The 16,101-nt window shown below is 39.9% G+C and overlaps 1 long non-coding RNA gene across 2 annotated transcripts in view; it reads left to right on the top strand.

The window, feature by feature from the left end:
- The window catches only part of LOC140479473 (uncharacterized), a 35,193-nt gene extending 19,357 nt beyond the window's left edge, over positions 1-15,836 (top strand). For both annotated transcript variants that reach the window (XR_011961053.1, XR_011961054.1), the window contains exon 3: positions 14,907-15,836. This is a non-coding gene — a long non-coding RNA (uncharacterized lncRNA). The remainder of the gene's footprint in view (positions 1-14,906) is intronic.
- The last annotated feature ends 265 nt before the right edge of the window (positions 15,837-16,101 follow it).

The raw sequence follows: 16,101 nt of genomic DNA, 5'->3' as shown, positions 1-16,101 counted from the left end.
CCTCAGTGACCAAGTTTTGTTTTCTTATTCACTCACAGGATGTAGATGTTGATAGTAGGCACATATTTATTACATCTCTAATTTCCTTTAAGAAGTTTCCTTCTTGAATCAATTTAGAGATTAGCCAGGCAGATTAGAGAGAACATAAGGTTGTATCTCATGCCTGGGAACAGTCCCAACAGTTCAAAGATTTAAGGATCAGTATCTGTGGGTCAATCATGAAGAGTAGATAATGGAACATTTTAGTTGAACAGTCAATTTCAGATTTCTTAGCTTTCAGGTTAATTGAAATCCTTTTGCTCTATTTCCTTTTGACAGTTGGTATCACATATAGCAAGACAGTCTTCTTTTTGTCCTGTTGCCTTTTGATTGCCTAAGTGGTTTCTAACACTCAGAATGAGAGGATACACTGCAGGGGTGACTGGTGGATGGTTCTTTAACTGTGACCTTTTCAGCACCTTTACACTTAAACCCAATACATGAGTATCTTGGTTCACTCGCACACGTTTCTCCATTGGGACGCACAGACCAGGGTTGAACTGTCTTTAAAACCATGTCTTGTGTAGTCTTGAAAGGAGAAAGCAAGAAATATCTCTTTTGACCAGACTGCTGGCTTTTCTCCCATGTTCACAGTCTGAGATGACTCCATGAGATTATCGTTCAATTTGTTGTTCCTCCCTTTTAAGTCCATTCAATTGAAGCTTCCTTAACACCTTGTCAAGTGTGCCATTCAGGGTCTTTCTCTCCAGATAGCCACTGAATTTACATTTGTTGTTCATTTGGCTGCTTCAATCTTCTCTTAGAAAACCTATGTTCGAATTAAAGTTCGACAGTAATCCACAGTTACGATCTGTTGTCATCACATCTGACACAGTCTCCTTAGCTGCCTCTCTCAACCAGTTTTGCCTGCTGGCTATGCCTTAATTGAATTGATGGAGATAATCTCAGGACAAAGAATCAGACTAAGCTCCACCTATCTTCATGGCAATGTGACAAATATGTCCTGTTCCCAGGTAGAAATGTAAATTAACTGTCTTTTCATTCCAAAACCTACCTTACTCCTGGGAAACTGCACAAAAAGCTTATATCTTCAGCTTCACACATCATGTCTCCAGTTCTTCAGTTAAGTCAGCCCAATTGTCATTTTATTCATGCCACCTTTTCGGACGTGACCATATCCAATATTTGGAAGTTAGCTTTTGAACTGTAATTACCTTACAGCTGTGTGGTTTGCCAGTTTCTTGATATTTACCAGGAACATTCACATTGAACTTACATTTAAAGTTCAAATATATTATACTTGCAGAAATACGTTAACCTAGTTAAGTAAGATATATGTACAAGGTTAAAGGCTCTGCCTGTGTCTCCAATGGCAATCATTGTCTGGACTTTTGCGAGAAAAATGTTGATCTTGAAGAGATGCTGGAGAATTGTAGATCCCTATGGATCTGTTTACGAGCTTGAGAATGTAAGAAAGAATTGGTAAACCTCCTCCTAACTGATGCTCTGCCTGTGAATATGAATATATTTCACAATATACCCTCTGATATATATTAATTGACAAAGAATATATCTTGCTTGTGAGGTTGGCACATAAAATAAAAATGGGCAATTTTGCAACAATAAACAGTGATTATTTTTATTGGTTTGGCTTCAGCTGTTGATAGATATCTGCAATAAAAAAAGTTAAATTAAATGTTAACTATGTACATGCAGAAGAATAATTTTTGCTACTGGCAATCTAGTAATGATTTACTAAAATTAATATCTTAGCATATTTGTCTTGGAAATAAGATCAAAATAAGAGTCAAAACCCAAGTAGATGAAATATAACCAAACTACACCCATAAACTGTTTATGTAACAAAACCACATTTGTTTTATTTTGGAAATAAAATATTAAACTTCGAGTCTTCTTTGAAATTTTGCTGAGCAGTAGATTATAGAGAGATTGCGTGCAGAGCCTGTTTTAAAATATTATTACCCCTGTACATTCACTCACTTGCAAGTGTCAGGGTCGAGGGGCAATTAATTCTTCCTCTGACATTTCTCCAGTTAGGGGAACTATGATGCACTGTGTAAATCTGTTCCTGGCATCCCAGCTAAAACTGGACCATTGATTTGATTTGATTTATTACTGTCACGTGTACCAAGGTACAGTGAAGAGTGTTGTCTTGTGTACTTTTCAGGCAGATCATTGCCATGTAGTGTAATATGCATGTGTATTTTTCCACTATTGCTGTGCTAATCTGTATCTGAAATTATAACCAGTTACACTTGGTTTGTTTTCTAAGAGATTCACAGAATCTTACAGTACAGAAGGAAGTTATTTGGTCCATCATATCTATGCTGGCTCTTTGGAGATATCCAAATAGTTTCACTTTCTCCAAAGTTCTACAAATTTCTCTTTTTCAATTATGAAAGTGGATGCTTACAGATTCCAAGGCACTTATATTTTGAAACTCAACAATAACATGGAAGTTGTGCTTCACTTGTTGTCATAGCTGGATGCCCAAAGGAAATATTGATCTGTTCACCGGACTGATACTGTTGTACCTAAATAAGTGGTTTTGAAAATGGAGGACAAACTAATTTCAGAGATATCATCAGTCAGTGTCTGAAAAGACCGTATGCAGTCAAAAGGTGGGTGTTAGTGAGTCATAACCAATGTACCATGGCTCCTGACTTCGCTGCCCTCAAGATTTCCCCTGAAAGACTTCACATACATCTGATGTGTGCTGTTTATCAGAAAGATAATGAGGCAGCACTCGTGTCTCTAACCAGCCTGCCTTGGGGGAATAACCCTGGTGATAAATTTGCCCCTCAGGATAAGGTCAGCTCCTCCAGTCTTTCCAGTAGCAAGGTAGTAATGCTTACACAGGCAACCTGGATAACATGTAAATGCAAAAATAATGCAAAAGCTGGAAATATGAAACAGAAGCTGAAAATGCTGGATATACTCAAGAGATCTGGCAGCATATGTGGAGAGAGAAGTAGAATTCGAGTTTCAGGTCAATGACCTTTCATCAGAATGCAATTATACAGAAATACAGGATTTTGTTTGCTTGAATGCAGTTGCACAACAATTTACAAGATGATGTGATGTTTGCAGAATAATTTCATAAAGTAGATCAATTGAAATAAATTGTCCTTTAAAGCACGCCAGAGAGATTCTGCAGAGGAATGTTGGACGAGACAGGGTAGATGAAGGAAAGATGTTTCTGATGGCAGGAGAGTCCAGAACCAGGGGTCACAGTCTAAGAATACAGGATAAACCACTTAGGACTGAGATGAGAAGAAATTTCTTCACCCAGAGCGTGGTGAGCCTGTGGAATTCACTAGCATGGAAAGTAGTTGAGGGCAAACATTGTATGATTTCAAAAAGGCCTAATCCTGCTCCTATTTTCCATGTTACTTTGTTTCTGTAAAAGTAACTCTACTGGAGGAACTATTTGGCCTACACTAGGTCCAGACCAAAGGAAGCTTTAACCATTCCAAACACCACACTACACCCATCTGTCTCAATTCCCCCTCATCTCAGCCAGTGTACATTCTCACTCACCTCTAACAATGATTTGGTACTCTATTCCTTCCTGGATTTTCTCCATCCTAATCCTGAATCTATCCTGACACTGTTTGCCCCGTCATCTTAATATTCTTCTCCCACACCCCCGCTTCTCATTCTAGGTCATGCTGACACACTCCTACCCTATCCAAATCCCAACCAGTGCCCATGTTGGATTCCTCGACATTCCCTCACAGGACTATCGACACAGGCCTTCCAAACAATTACCGATTAATATTATTGAGGACTTACAAATTTAATAATCTGACTGTTTATCCTTTTTAATTAAAAACAACACAATCATGTTGTAATTAAAAGTTAATGTATTTACAGGTGATCCAAGGTTATGTTCCATTGTCCTGACCATGCATATAGTGCCTTTACGACCAGTGGACATTTCAAAGCACCTCTAAATCAATTAATTCTTTTTGAACTGTAGTCATTGTTGTAATGTCAGAAACATGACAACCATTTTTATACAGAAGCAGTATATGATGATCTAGTTGTGTTAGGTTGATTGAGACCAAATGGGATAACTCCCTTGTTCCTCTTCAAAATAGCACTATGGGATGTCCTCATGCTTTCGTAAGAGGGCAGACAAAGACTTGCTTTAAAACTAAATCCAGAAAACAGCACCTCTGGCAGTACACCACTCCCTCAGTCCGTGATGAAGCGTTTGTACTTCTTTTAATGCTTGAGCGATGGGGTGGGGATTTAACCCACATACCAACTGAGCTACAACTGCCAAAGGCAAGAAGGATGATCCCAGTCTGAGTACTGAAAACAGATTTGATGCCCCTTTGGATTGTTCCCTCCGGAGATACACGGCGGCTCACTGTGGGTTGGGGAATGGTTTGCGAGTTGCTGGTTCTTTAAGGCCAACTTCAGCCAATTGCAAGTTCTTAAAGGCCAATTTCTGTTCAATGGAAACTGGGTAAATGGATAATTAAAATTGTGAGTGAGGCTTACCCACTCATCACAGTGGAGTGGCAAGAATAATAAACCTCTGTAAGAATTCTTGATGCATATCCCGCAGATCTCTCTAACCCATAGAGTCATAGAGTCAAAGCATGGAAATAGCCCCTTCAGCCCAACCAGTCCATGCTGAACATAATCCCAAACATATCCCACATGCCTGCTCCTGGCCCATTGTACTCAAAAATCTATGAACCTCCATTTTGAATGTTCTCAGTGGTTGGATATCGACTGCTCCTTGGAACAAAAACATTCTGAAGATTCTTTACCTTTTGTGTGAAGATGTTCTCTTCATTCCAGTGCTAAGAAGCTGACAACTCACATAATGGCTGCAACTGGAATTTTCTATTTTGGAGTCTAGATCCAGAAGTGTTAGTTTCCCATTGCATATGAGTTGGAATTTCTTCCAGGATCAAAGGGCTTTCAGTTCATTACATTTCTGCGCAAGTTCTGCATGATTGTAACAATGAATCATGTTGGGTAGGGCTGAATAGAAATGTCCTGCCCTTCTGGCAATTCCAAGTTCAAAGATCCAGTTGCCTTATTTAGGGGCTACCCAAACTTGCATTCATTCATTGCAAGTCAGGGGACTCAATCAGCTTCTGGTTGTCTCTCCCCTACCATTCAACCTGGGGAACTCTTGCAACAAATAGAAACTAGCTTTGCGATTATACTGTCAGCCATTCAGGAAAGGTTGGATCTGCTCTTTCTAGACATCGCAGCAGGAGGCATTCTTATCTGACAATGACAACCCTAATGCATGTCACAATACAGGCCATACTGGCCAGGACATCCTGACTGAAGGCTGTCTTCCTTAACTTGCTTGAGGACTGCTGATCATGACAAGCATTCTGCGTTAAATCACAAGGCAAATCAGAAGTAGCATGAACCAAGTAACATGGGTGGCATGTGGGTAGCACTGCTGCCTCACAGTGTCAGGGACCTGGATTCGATTCCAACCTCAGGCTGTGTGAAGTTTTCACATTCTCCCTGTGTTTGCATGGGTTTCCACTGGGTTCTCTGGTTTCCTCCCACAGTTCAAAGATGTGTGGGTTAGGTGTATTAGCCATGCTAAATTGCCCACTGTGTCTGGGGATGTGCAGTCCAGGTGGATTAGCCATAGAAAAAAACAGGGTTAAAGGGATAGGGTAGGCGGCTGGGTCTGGGTGGGATGTTGTTCAGATGGTCGGTGTGGACTCGATGGGCTGATTGGCCAACTTCCACTCTGTAGGGATCCTATGATTCCATAATTCTAGGTGTGGAGGCAAAACTCAAAAAGGCAAGATGTGGCAAGACAAAGGGGATGCTGTGAGCATCTAGAAAGGCCCAAGGTGAGTGAGCTCTCAGAAAGCAAGTGAATAATGAAGTGCAGCCTGGTCCAGTCCATGAGCTGACTGTGTGTTCCTGGGTGCAAAGTATTCTTGCTGCAGAATTTCACTGTTATTGTTGGTGTGCTCCGAAGTGTATGTTTGAAGCACAGAAACACCCTGAGATTTGATTGGGAAGGTGCGATGAGGGTTCTGAGCCTAGACAGTGTCAGATGCCAGCATCTGAGGACATGGCAGTGAGAAGAATAGGAACCCTGGAATTTGCCCTGAGACGTTGTTTCCAGGTATTCAAGATGGCAGCCTAGAGGATCGCCAAGTGGTTACTGCAGATGCTGGAGAGCACAACGGGTCAGGCAGCACCCATGGAGAGAAAGCAAGCTAACATTTCGAGTTTAGATGACTCTTTATCAGACCCTTCTTCAGCTCTGATGAAAAGTTAAACATTAGCTTGCTTTCTCTCCATGGATGGTGCCTGATCCATTGTGACCTCTGGAATTTTTATTTTCAGTTCAGATTCCAACATCTGCAGTAATTTGCTAAAACAAGCAAACCATCTTTTTTTCCAGCTTTCTCATCACTGCCATCAGTTCTGTAGGAGGGTCACTGGACCCGAAACATTAACCCTAATTTCTCTCCGCAGATAGTGCCAGACCTGCTGAGATTTTCTGGCAATTTATGTTTTTGAAACAAATACACCTCATTTCTCAGCATCTCACCAGTCAATAGTTTGTCTCGATACCCAGAAGTCTGAAAGTGCAACAAGTTGCTCCTGATGTTGAGAAAAACCTCACATTCTCATGTGATTTACCGACTTCCAGGCCATAACCCCCACTGTTTAGGCTCCTGCAAGATTCTGAGGGCACAGTCTCAAAGTGAAGGGATGACCCTTTCAAACTGAGATAAGGAGGAATTTCTTCAGCCAGAGGATGGTTAATTTGTGGAACTCATTGCTTCAGAGTGTTGGAGAGGCCAAGTCATTGAACATATTTATGACAGAGATAGATAGGTTCTGGATCAGAAAGGGGATCATGGGTTATTGGGAGAGGGCTTATTGGGATTCATAAACATATCAGCCGTGATAGAATGGTGAAGCAGAATTGATGGGCTGAATGGCCTGATTCTGTTTCTAAGTGCCTTCTATCCAGTTGCAAATGTTTACTTTTTCTTCTTATCATTCATTTATGGGATGTTGGCGTCACTTATTAGGGCAGCAGTTATTTCCCACTCCTAATTGTCCTGGAGAAGGTGGTGCTGAACTGTTTTTTTTTTCAATTCCTGCAATCCTTGGGGTATGCATTTAAGGTGAGATGGGGGAAAGTTCAAAGGAGATGTGAGGGGCAGGGTTTTTGCACATAGAGTGTTAGGAGTCTGGAATTCACTGCCAGGGATGGTGGTGGAGACAGATATGATAGTGGCTTTGAAAGGACTTTTAGATAAGCATATGCATATGCAAGGAATGGAGGGATATGGACCAAAGGCAGGCAGAAGGGATCAGTTGGATTTGGCATCATGTTTGGCACAACATCACGGGCCGAAGGGCCCATTCCTGCACTGTACAGTTCTATGATCTAAAATTGCAAGTCAGGAAGTGGTGTTCCCATGCACCTGCTGCCCTGATCCTTCTGTTTGGTTGAGGTCATGGAGTTGGAAGATGCATTTTGTAGGACCCTTGGTAAATTACAGTAGTGAGTCTTGCAGATGATACAAATCATGGCCACTGTACATTGATGTTGAGGGAGGGAATGTTGGGGATGGTGGATGTGATGCCAATAAAGTGGGCTGCTTTGTTCTCGATGGTGTAAATATTCTTGAGTCTTGTTGGAGCTGCACACTTTCAGGCAAGTGAAGAGTATTCTGTTATACTCCTGACTTGTGCCTTATAGACGATGGACACTGCACTGACAGAAGATGATCAGGTCACCAAAGGATTCCCATACTCCTGTTGGTAAGTCCTCAATGTGCCACATATAGACCATGAGCAGCAGGTTTACCCCTGCTCTAGCCTGATTAACTGAAGTGAGCATTCCAAGACTTCTCAGCAATTTAAAATCTGTTTGTGAAACAAATTAGAATACTTGTATTCCTCATCTCTGCACATTACATTCTGGCAAGTCTACACAGTACCTACTGTGCAAATGTGCTAAACTGTGATCAATATTTTCCACCTGCTACATTAATATATCTTTTCTGTTTCAACAGCTGATAGGCTGACAGGACGTCTGAGGAAAATTCACATCAAACTCGAAATAAAGTCTGTTTCTTTCTCTCTACTGACGTTGAGTTTTCCATCATTCTGTTTTTGTTTAAGTTCTCTTCATTTGTCTCCATTCACTGATCAGGATTCTAGGGTTTAATTCTAAATAAATGGAACTTCAAGTAGCTCACTCAGCATGAAAACTAACTTTTAATTCTGAGGAAACCTGTAAAATTCTTGAAATTTTCTTCACTGATTTATTTTGTAGCATTACATATATTTTGATAGCTTTGAATAATTGGCTGTAAATGTTGTTAAAAGAATATTGCTTCTTTTATTACTGCAGCACATTTCATTGTGATTGCAATTGTTATAAAACCAGTTGATTTAATTGATGTTTTTAAGGTGCATTATATTCCAGTGTGCCAGAGAAACCAGTCTGATGATATAAAGGACTATTGCTTAACATCAGCATAATTAGAATCAGGATGAATAGAATAAGTAACAAATCACTGAACAATGTTGTCTACCAAATCATAATATTACTAGAGGCATATTAAGTGGTGTTTTGTGAGGGGTGGGAGCCATAAGAAATATGTGATAGATCAGGGGGTGATATTGTATGTAAATATAACAGTGAAGAAATTGAGTCATTGCCTCATACACACAGTCACATGCAAAGATGGATTCTCGAGACAGAGCATGTGTTTGGATCATTGGCAGAAATAAAAGTTAATCAGATGTTCAAAATTCAGTCCTTTAAGACACATGTGCTGCATGCTTAGATGGAGTTTCTCTTGTTCTTTGGATGAATGGAGCTCAAAACCTTTGGGTCTTCTGACAAAATCATGAATAGGTTTCAGTGGAAGGCTGCCTTTTGTTGGTGAGGACAAATCAGCCTCTTGTGCTCTGTTGCTGTGCCCGGGTTAATTGGTTGTCTCTTGCTGGAGGAATGGCCTCTATCACCCTGTTGAGTATGAATGCAAAGAGTACAAAGAACAGTACAGCATAGGAGCAGGCCCTTGGGCCCACCAAGACTATAGCTGAAAATGAGTTGCTGGAAAAGCGCAGCAGGTCAGGCAGCATCCAAGGAGCAGGAGAATCGACGTTTCGAGCATGAGCCCTTCTTCAGGAATGCCCTTCTTCAGGGCTCATGCCCGAAATGTCGATTCTCCTGCTCCTTGGATGCTGCCTGACCTGCTGCACTTTTCCAGCGACACATTTTCAGCTCAGCTCTCCAGCATTTGCAGGCTTCACTTTCTCCCACCAAGACTATACTGACACATGCCTTTCTAAATTATGAAGTGCATATCCCCCAATTCTCTACCTATTTGTATATCTGTCAAAATGCCTCTTTAACTTTGGTATTGTATTATCTCCTCTGGCAGGGCAATCCAGATACATAACATCGTCTGTGTAAAACACTTGCGCCTTACATCTCCTTTAACCTTACCCCTTTTTACTTTTAACCTATGTCCTCTACTAATTGATATTTCTACCCTGCGAAAAAGACTCTGACTATCCATTCTATCTATGCCCCTCATAATTCTGTAAACTTCTATCAGGTTACCCCTCATCCTTCGACATCCAAGTGAAAACAAATCAAATTTGTCCAAGGTGAGCATATGCTCTTTTGACTACCTACTTCACTAGTGATGCCACTTTCAGAGAATTGTGAACACGTATGCCTAGATTCCTCTGTATGTTGATACTACTCAGGGTAAAGAAGAATTTTATTCCTGGGTGGTCTAGATTTCTAGATTGACTTCTTATGTTCATCTGTACAGGAATAAGGTCTTGACCTCCTGCTAGTGATGGCACGATCCATTGTCACCTATTGTCCACATGATGGGTTGAAGCAAAAGAGATTGTTACTCAACACAAAAATCACTGATAACCCATCAACAGACCAGTCAGGATTAGCTCACGGGAAGATCTTATTTGATATTGCATCATGGCTCCAACAGGTGTGGTTCAATTCAGTTAAATCACTTTCATTAGCCTGATGAGGATGGTAAATTTACAATTGGAAAAGCAATTTGCATTTTTAAGTAACTTCCAGGATGTTGTGTCAGTAAGTATTCTCTCATTGGACATGATGGGGAAGATGGTGAGAAGAACAAATAATTGGGTAATTGGTCTTGGAGAGAAATTTGCCCCTTTCTCACCAACTCAGTAATAAAGTACTGGGTAAGGAGATCATTTAGGGGCTCTAAATAATCAATTAATGGCCTATCCGCTGAGGCCCTTAACCAGCCATTGGCCTAATTTCCTGCTTAAAAGGGAAACAAGGATGACTTGCTGCTGGGTTCAGGCAAGTGTCTCCATTTGTCTTCAATGTGGGGGACAGTTGACCCCCTGCTCTTGCCTCTGACCACTGCCTTTCTATGAGGCCCACATCACAAGAAAGAAAGGAAAGTGAGCTACCTTCTTGCTGCTAAATCTCCTGAACTGTAGTCATCTGGTGTCAATCCATAGATCCTAGATGGCTGACAGCTTTGTGCTGGCTGGAACTTCACTGTTGAGTCTTATGATTCATTGAGAAACTTCAGGTCAACTGTTCAGTGGTTGATTGGAATTTGATCCAATGAATTTTCCCACTGGTGGAGTCAGAGTTGATTGCCTCTGAAGACTAACACTGGATTAGTGGTTCTGGAAGAGCACAGCAGTTCAGGCAGCATCCAAGGAGCAGCGAACTGCTGTGCTTTTCCAGCACCACCAATCCAGTATTTGATTTTCAGCATCTGCAGTTATTGTTTTTACCTCTCTGAAGACTAACACCCTCATGTGGAGCAGTAAGTCTCTGCTACTGTTCAGAAATCACAAACAGAAATTACCACATTTTGTCCATTATTTTAGTTTTATCTTTTTAAAAAATAATACAGGATCCAATGCTAAATTACTTTAACAGATGATGCAACTGTCACAATATAGATTGTATCTAATCAAGACTCAGACACCAGACTTTCAGGATCTCACAACTGGGCAGCACAGTTTCTCAGTGGTTGGTACTGCTATCTCACAGCACCAGGACCTGGTGTTGGTTCCAGCCTTGGATGACTATGTGGAGTTTGCACATCCTCCCCATGTCTGTGTGGGTTTCTGGCAAGTGCTCTGGTTTCCTCCCATAGTCTAAGGATGTGCAGGTTAGGCAGATTGGCCATGGTAAGTTGCTCCATAATATCCAGGGATGTGCAGATTAGGTGGATTAGCCATGGTAAATGTAGGGGGGGGGGTGTCTTGGTGGAATGGTTTTTTGGCCATTTTGTGGTGACTCTATGGGCTGAATAGCCTCTTTCTGCATTGTGGAGATCTATGATTCTCAACTTTTCTATGATTGGTCACCCCTTCATTGAGTTTCACAAGCAATTTGCAGGTTTTTTAGGGGCAAAAGTACCACGCTATTTCCTGGCACCCTTCAGCAGTGCAGATATTTCCACCTCATTGTGTTTATACTCAGGATTGGACTCAGGGTCATAGCTGGTGAGTACAACACAGACATATCTGAGCAGTGGGAAAGGTTATGATTTCACTGACTGTTGGAGAACTATTGAAGGCCAGGTCCATGCTATGCTCTAAGCTGAGGACAGGGATCATGATTAATGAGTCCATCAGGCCATGAATGCTTCCACAGGTTTGTGCAAACATGGCTATCTTCATTGAAAGTTGGTGATGTTCATGGAGAGTTATGGAGAATCTCCAGCAAACCAGACAATGAATGCTGGAGATTTCCAGAAGCCTGCATTCCTTTAGCTTGTCCAGGATCTCTATGCAGCTGTGGAGAAATTATAGGGGATCAAAGTAGCATCTTCTCCAAGCCTTGTGCATCTCAGAGAAACAGGGATGTTTCTCAGATGTTTGAAAGCTCTTGTTGGAAATGGGCTTTTTGTTGCACAAGAACCACACACTTCACTTGGATGCTCTCTTCCTGCTCCTGATATGTCTGATGGTATCGATACTTTTTGCGTTCTGCTCTGGTTTGTCTCCCCAGGGGTTTCTCAGGACCATTAATGGATATGAGGATAGACACCCAACAGGGCATTCTCCTGATTCTGCCTGGCTTATTCAGCCAACCTCTCCATACATGTCGGTCTGGCTAGTTCCTTGTGAACAAGTGCCACTATCCTTTTGTACTCCTTGCCACACACCCTCTCAGTCATTCCTGTTCTAGTCACAGGCCCTCAGGATGGCTGGCAGGCAGGGACAGAACTGAACTTTTCATGCCCCTCCTTTTAACCAGCGGCCCTAGGGATTCCGTGTGTCACTGATACAATTTAGGAAAGTGTGGTAAAATTGCCATTTAGTTACCTTAATTAAAAAGTCAACATGTCCATGCCCAATGTCTGTCATCTGAATTTCGTGCTGCTCGAATAATCTGGAAATGGGTTTCCAACTGAATGTGTCCGCACTGTATTTATGACTCTCACAACCCTCTCCATAATCATTGGCTCTGACTCTGTCCTAAGTCACCCAATAAAAGTCAAAAGTATTTGTTTGATGTCAGTCACTTCCTTATTTTCCACTATATCTCAATCTAACTTTGTCTTTTTTCTATACATACAGAAGCTTTCACAAACTGTGGTCATGAAAGAGCTCATCAGTTAGTCCAACAGTCTTCCTTTCTCTATTGTTCTGCAAATTTCTCCTCTCGAGATGTGAATTTCCTTTTGTATTCCACTTATATAATCTCACTATTAATTTCTTTTTCAAAAATTAAAAGAATGGAAAAGAATATTATTTCTATTACCAACAAAAGAAACTAGAATGAAACTAGAATACTTTTCTTGGATGCTACAAAAGTGCTTTACATCCAATCATAACTTTGGTTTTGAAGCGCAATAACCTTAGTTATGCATACAAACACAGTAATTAACTTGTTCGCAGACAGTGGATGAATACAATTCATTTCACTTGTTTGTAGAGCAAGGATTGTTGGTTGGAATATAAATGTTTGCTCTTTCCATATACTGCAATAGTTTTTTTTCTATGTCAATTTACAGCTTTAACTGCTGTTCTGCAAAACAGCATCTTTGCCAGTGCAATAGCCCTTAGTACTGTCAACCTAGATTTTTAACCAACCTAGATGCTTCAGTCTAGTAGCTAACTTTAACCTTTAACATTTTAACTTGGAGGCAAGCATGTTTAGAGTTGCACTAAACTGATGCACAATGATTTCTTCCTTCAGAGAATAGACAGATTTTTCAACATGCAATTAGCTTGTGCTAATCTATAAATTATTTTCCTTAATCGTGCCAACATATTTTATTGGTTTTATTTTTCTGAGAAGTTGCAGTGCACTTTCTTTTGTTCTTTTGAGTGTAATGCAGTAATTTGTCTTTTGCTATCCGATGTCCCCCCTGGGTTTAAATGTTGAGAGGCTAGAATGTTGCAATTCTCTGGCTGTATTGCTCGCAAGACTTTCAATTCTACTACAACAATGCGTGTACAATTATCAATCTTAAATGTGTAGTGTTGCCATCTATGATCCGCCACTATTTGTCTGTCATCATCGCACAAGCTGACTCGGTTCACCATTTCTTATGATGAGTTATTATTAGAGATCACTGCTTTAACAACCTTTGTGTGGCAGATCATTTAAAAATGTATCAGTTTATCACATTTCCTGCACCTTCAGATGTGCACTGTAAAGTCTTCTTCTCAACTGTGTCTGTGATTACAACATGCACAAGGTTCAGGTATACTGTGTCTCAGTGGAGGCTTCTCATTCTTCAAATTATTCAGTTCCTTTTCTTCTCCACTTTTAAACAATGACTTCAATGCAACCTCTTCCAACTCTTTAGTTGGCTTCTGACCTGCAACTTGGCATTTTATCAGTTCTGAGTGACAGACTATTCAGACTGCTGTATCAAGTGCAAACTTGAAATTAATTTGCAGATTCTGTGGCGAACCTTTGGCATAAACTCAATCACAATTCTATTCTGAGTGTGCTCATTTTATGGTGATCCAAATTCACCACATTTGGCTAGTTCATTGATATTTTGGACAAATAATTCAGAACATGTTCTCACTTTCTGGATGAGCTAGTGGTATAATTGTCTTTCATAAATCAGATTATGCTTGGTGTCAAAGTTTTGAATTACTGTTTGTTTTGAATAAGTAAGTTTTGTAAATACACACTATTCCCAGAACATGTGTAAAACTGTTAAGAAATGCATCTTTGTCCTCTGGGTGGTTCCAAACTATGAATTTTCACTCCATGTACCCGGGGAAATGGCTGCCTGAAGTTAATACTCTCTGACATCCAGAATAATTTGTGTTCTTTGTAAGTCATTGCTGTTTTAATTTACTTTGACATGATGGGGATCGATTTTTAACCCTACCTGTCTGGTGGAAGCAGGCTGATAGACAGCTAAAAATGAATAGTTATTTACCAGCTTAGGTCCTGACCCTTGCATTATTTTGGATTTAATCTGCAGGGTTCTTTTTCTCAATATCTCCTTCAGTGACTAGGTACCATGCTTTGTTTCCTGTGAAGTGCCTAAAGATGTTTTATTGCTTTAGAAATGCTGTATAGATCTGTAGCAGGAAGCAGTGACTGCATCATTTATGCGCTACAAATACAAACCTCTCAACTGTGGTGGAAAGAGGTGGGAGGATTGAATGTAGGAGAAATAAATTTGAGATAATTATTGGGGAATTTATTGTTCTTAATGACTGGCAAAAATTAAACTTTCTTTTTCCATTTTTAGATTTTAGTCATTGATTGTAAAATGGAATCTTAGATTTACCATTTATTATTGTCATAGAAATGCTATAAATTCTCCAGATCATCCTTTATAAATGTAATGCCAATTTATAATTAAATGTTTGGATTTTCTCTTCAGGTGTCCATGGCTTCATTACTTTTTTTCCAATATTAATGAAGAAAATGTATTTCAAAACAGTTGTGACCTATCTATATTCACATCCTGGGGCAGTTTTTGAATTGTCAATTTTTGTGAAGTTGTTGCTGAGACTTGGATAATTTTCCTATTTGATGTATTCAAAATGGTCCGAACTCATGATATTTTGCATTCCAAGACCTCTGAGGAATCTACCTAAAAAGACCCAGCGATCTCTGTGGTGTCAATTTGAATCCAGCACCACCCAAAGGAGATCTCCAGGCATCCAGCTGTGTAAACAAGTAATCACATTGAAATGATCTCAGAGAAATATACTGGGAAGTAAAAATTGTTTTTTTTTAAGGTTTAATAATAGTTTGCAAAATGATATATGTATTATATAGATTGTTATTATTTTTAGAAGTTGTAATTTAAAACAGAGGAAGAGGAATGTCGGCCAGTTCTGTGAAAGTCCTTTTAAAAAAGGTTAGAAAACCATTCTGGAACAGTGGCCTAAATATATCATTTCTATGAAAGCAGATGACTTCAGCCAAATGCCCAGAAGACTCTGTGATTTTAAGGGATAGCTTGTTTAAATTGTTTGGTTTATGATAGTCAGGGTATAAAAATAAAGTCATCAATTTTATTTTGACTTCAGAGCACAAGAATAATTTATTAGTTCACTTCAGAAAAAAAACGAGAGTATAGTTAAGGTTAGGGAAGCCAGACATGACAGCAGAAGTATTTTCTAGACTGTGGAGTTTCTGAGACAAGAAGGTTTGTATAGAACTCTTCCAGTAGTTAGAACTGAAACTTTTCTGGGCCTCAGAATTGTGAAAGCATAATGTCAGCAGACTCAGAATGGAATCAAGAAATTGTTTCAGTAATCATTGAAAAAGAAACTAGATTATGTCAGGTAGGTAGAAACTTAGTGTCAAGATACAGTTATAATTTTTTATGGACTTGAATCTCTGTAATAAATAGTACTGAGAAGCAAGTTGAAACTGTATGGATATTTGTGTTAAGACCTTTCTAACTAGTATATATTATATGTATGTATATACATATATATGCAGAACTTTTTTGTGTAGTAAATGCATGTTCTGTTGTTAACAAACATTTCAAGTCTTGAAAGAATATGTTTCAGTGACTAACCGCCATACGAAAGATTGCAATAAAAAGTATATGAGATGTCTAG

This window comes from Chiloscyllium punctatum, chromosome 7, assembly GCF_047496795.1.
Source record: "Chiloscyllium punctatum isolate Juve2018m chromosome 7, sChiPun1.3, whole genome shotgun sequence".
Lineage (NCBI taxonomy): Eukaryota > Metazoa > Chordata > Chondrichthyes > Orectolobiformes > Hemiscylliidae > Chiloscyllium > Chiloscyllium punctatum.
This window is presented reverse-complemented; position numbering and strand designations above follow the sequence as displayed.